The sequence below is a fragment of the Siphateles boraxobius genome, unplaced genomic scaffold, assembly GCF_051911475.1.
Source record: "Siphateles boraxobius isolate OS27281-9 unplaced genomic scaffold, OSU_SipBor_1 221, whole genome shotgun sequence".
NCBI lineage: Eukaryota > Metazoa > Chordata > Actinopteri > Cypriniformes > Leuciscidae > Siphateles > Siphateles boraxobius.
The window spans coordinates 365,997-370,000 of record NW_027508835.1 but is presented as its reverse complement, the minus strand read 5'-3'; the positions used below and the strand labels follow the sequence as shown (position 1 = coordinate 370,000).

General features: G+C 45.7%; 1 protein-coding gene across 5 annotated transcripts in view; it reads right to left on the bottom strand.

Annotated features, from left to right (window-relative positions):
* The window catches only part of mboat1 (membrane bound O-acyltransferase domain containing 1), a 28,406-nt gene extending 28,394 nt beyond the window's left edge, over positions 1 to 12 (bottom strand). For all 5 annotated transcript variants that reach the window (XR_013206747.1, XM_077240207.1, XM_077240208.1 and 2 more), the window contains exon 1: positions 1 to 12. This exon is cut by the window's left edge and continues 691 nt beyond it. The gene's annotated coding sequence lies outside the window, so the exon portion shown is untranslated.
* Between the last annotated feature and the right edge of the window lie 3,992 nt (positions 13 to 4,004).

Sequence of the window (4,004 nt, the reverse complement as noted above, 5' to 3'; positions counted from 1 at the left end):
CTCCACACACTCCTCTCCCACTCGCCTCCACACACTCGTCTCCACACACTCGCCTCCACACACTCCTCTCCCACTCTCGCCTCCACACACTCCTCTCCACGCACTCGGCTCCACGCACTCGGCTCCACGCACTCGCCTCCACGCACTTGCCTCCACGCACTCGTCTCCACGCACTCGTCTCCACACACTCGTCTCCACACACTCGCCTCCACACACTCGCCTCCACACACTCGCCTCCACACACTCGCCTCCACACACTCGCCTCCACACACTCCTCTCCACACACTCGCCTCCACACACTCCTCTCCCACTCGCCTCCACACACTCGTCTCCACACACTCGCCTCCACACACTCCTCTCCCACTCTCGCCTCCACACACTCCTCTCCACGCACTCGGCTCCACGCACTCGGCTCCACGCACTCGCCTCCACGCACTTGCCTCCACGCACTCGTCTCCACGCACTCGTCTCCACACACTCGCCTCCACACACTCCTCTCCACGCACTCGGCTCCACGCACTCGGCTCCACGCACTCGCCTCCACGCACTCGCCTCCACACACTCCTCTCCACGCACTCGGCTCCACGCACTCGGCTCCACGCACTCGCCTCCACGCACTTGCCTCCACGCACTCGTCTCCACGCACTCGTCTCCACACACTCGCCTCCACACACTCCTCTCCACGCACTCGGCTCCACGCACTCGTCTCCACGCACTCGTCTCCACACACTCGTCTCCACACACTCGTCTCCACACACTCGTCTCCACACACTTGCCTCCACACACTCGCCTCCACACACTCGCCTCCACACACTCCTCTCCACACACTCCTCTCCCACTCGCCTCCACACACTCGTCTCCACACACTCGCCTCCACACACTCCTCTCCCACTCTCGCCTCCACACACTCCTCTCCACGCACTCGGCTCCACGCACTCGCCTCCACGCACTTGCCTCCACGCACTCGCCTCCACACACTCGCCTCCACACACTCCTCTCCACGCACTCGGCTCCACGCACTCGCCTCCACGCACTTGCCTCCACGCACTCGTCTCCACGCACTCGTCTCCACACACTCGTCTCCACACACTCGTCTCCACACACTCGCCTCCACACACTCCTCTCCTCTATAGTGTAGTGTCGTGTGTAGTGTAGTGTGTCGTGTAACTTATCGTGTGTAGTGTAGTGCAGTGTAGTGTGTCGTGTGTAGTTTGACGTGTGTAGTGTTGTGTCGTGTGTAGTGACGTGTCGTGTGTAGTGCAGTGTGTAGTATCGTGTGTAATGTATCGTGTATAGTTTAGTATCGTGTGTAGTGTAGTGCAGTGTAGTGTGTCGTGTGTTGTGTAGTGTTGTGTGTCGTGTGTAGTGACGTGTCGTGTGTAGTGTAGTGTAATGTATTGTGTGTAGTGTGTAGCGTATAGTGTAGTGCAGTGTAGTGTCGTGTGTAGTGCAATGTATCGTGTGTAGTGTCGTGTAGTGTATCGTGTGTAGTGTCGTGTAGTGCAGTGTAGTGTGTAGTTTGCCGTGTGTAGTGTAGTGTGTCGTGTGTAGTGTGTCGTGTGCAGTGTGTCATGTGTAGTGCAGTGTAATGTATCGTGTGTAGTGTAGTGTGTAGCGTATAGTGTAGTGTTGTGTAAAGCAATTTAGTGTCGTGTGTAATGCAGTGTAGTGTGTCATGTGTAGTGTAATGTATCGTGTGTAGTGTAGTGGGGTGTAGTGCAGTGTAGTTTGTCGTGTGTTGTGTAGTGTGTCGTGTGCAGTGTAGTGTGTCGTGTGTAGTGCAGTCTAGTGTGTAGTTTGCCGTGTGTAGTGTAGTGTGTCGTGTGCAGTGTAGTGTGTCGTGTGTAGTGCAGTGTGTAGTTTGCCGTGTGTAGTGTAGTGTGTCGTGTGTAGTGTGTCGTATGCAGTGTGCCATGTTTAGTGCAGTGTAATGTATCGTGTGTAGTGTAGTGTGTAGCGTATAGTGTAGTGTTGTGTAAAGCAGTGTAGTGTCGTGTGTAATGCAGTGTAGTGTGTCATGTGTAGTGTAATGTATCGTGTGTAGTGTAGTGGGGTGTAGTGCAGTGTAGTGTGTCGTGTGTAGTGCAGTGTAGTTTGTCGTGTGTTGTGTAGTGTGTCGTGTGCAGTGTAGTGTGTCGTGTGCAGTGTAGTGTGTCGTGTGTAGTGCAGTGTAGTGTGTAGTTTGCCGTGTGTAGTGTAGTGTGTCGTGTGCAGTGTAGTGTGTCATGTGTAGTGTAGTGGGGTGTAGTGCAGTGTAGTTTGTCGTGTGTTGTGTAGTGTGTCGTGTGCAGTGTAGTGTGTCGTGTGCAGTGTAGTGTGTCGTGTGTAGTGCAGTGTAGTGTGTAGTTTGCCGTGTGTAGTGTAGTGTGTCGTGTGCAGTGTAGTGTGTCGTGTGTAGTGCAGTGTGTAGTTTGCCGTGTGTAGTGTAGTGTGTCGTGTGTAGTGTGTCGTATGCAGTGTGCCATGTGTAGTGCAGTGTAATGTATCGTGTGTAGTGTAGTGTGTAGCGTATAGTGTAGTGTTGTGTAAAGCAGTGTAGTGTCGTGTGTAATGCAGTGTAGTGTGTCATGTGTAGTGTAATGTATCGTGTGTAGTGTAGTGTCGTGTAGTGCAGTGTAGTTTGTCGTGTGTTGTGTAGTGTGTTGTGTGCAGTGTGTTGTGTTGTGTGTAGTGTAATGTATCATGTGTAGTGTGTTGTGTGCAGTGTATTGTGTTGTGTGTAGTGTAATGTATCATGTGTAGTGTAGTGTCTAGTGTCGTGTGTAGTCTAATGTATCGTGTGTAGTGTTGTGTAGTGCAGTTTGTCGTGTGTAGTGTAGTGTGCCGTGTGAAGTGTAGCGTTGTGTGTAGTGCAGTGTAGTGTGTAGTACACAACACACTTTCCTTTAAAAAACACATCAAACTTACAGCGAACAGAATCAATTTCAATTTACATAACATTAAACAAATCAGACCATCAATGACAATTACTTCTGCTAAAATCTTCCTACACTCAATGATATATATAGATTACTGCATCACAACCTGGTCACTCACTGGAAATACAATTTTAAAACCCATAGAAATGTTATTCAAAAAATCTATAAAAATACTTGATCAAAAACCTCTGTCATACCATCAGTGTAATATTTTAGGAAAATACAATATACTCAATTTTGAAAATTTTATTCATTTTAAAAATAGCTGTTTATTTTATAAAGTTTTGCATGGACTGGCCCCACCTCCACCTTTCTACATACTTTAAACCAAGGTCTGACAGAGGTTGTTGTACCAGAGCTTCATTCAGAGGAGATATAGAGATCCCGCATAGAAAAACTACCTTTGGACTAGGGCTGCAACTAACGATTATTTTGATAATCGATTAATCGGACGATTATTTTTTTCGATTAATCGATTAATCGGATAGAAATTAAATTAGATTTTTTTTTTATTATAACTAAATAAAACCGTAAATCAGGGTATTTATGTGTAAAAGTGTACTTTAAAAAGTGCAAAAGCCACACATTGAGTTTTACTAATATCAATATTTGCATTGTTTTTAATGATAATTGCTGATGGCAAGTTGACAAACATGATTATTGTTAAAAAAATGATATCCAACATATTATGTTTTAACACAATTTTTGTTAAAACAAATTTACACAGACATGTTGTTCAGATGTGAATATCTGAACTAAAAACAAACTAAAAACATCTAAAATATATAATTCATTTAATTTTTATTTAAAATTAATTATATATAAGGAATATAAGGATAAAGAATATAATATATATTATATATAATATATAAAAGAATAATATAAGGATAAATTGATTAAATAAATATAGAAAGACTGAAAACAATTGTGTGAACGTAGAGCCGCAGTAGATCGCGTTTGAAAAACAATTTAAACTTAGTAGACACATGCTATAAAAAGAGAACGGAATGGAGGTAACGTTACCCAGTAAGCTAACAGGCTTGAGTAAAGGACAGGAGAAATTATGCATTAGTGCACAAGCATTCG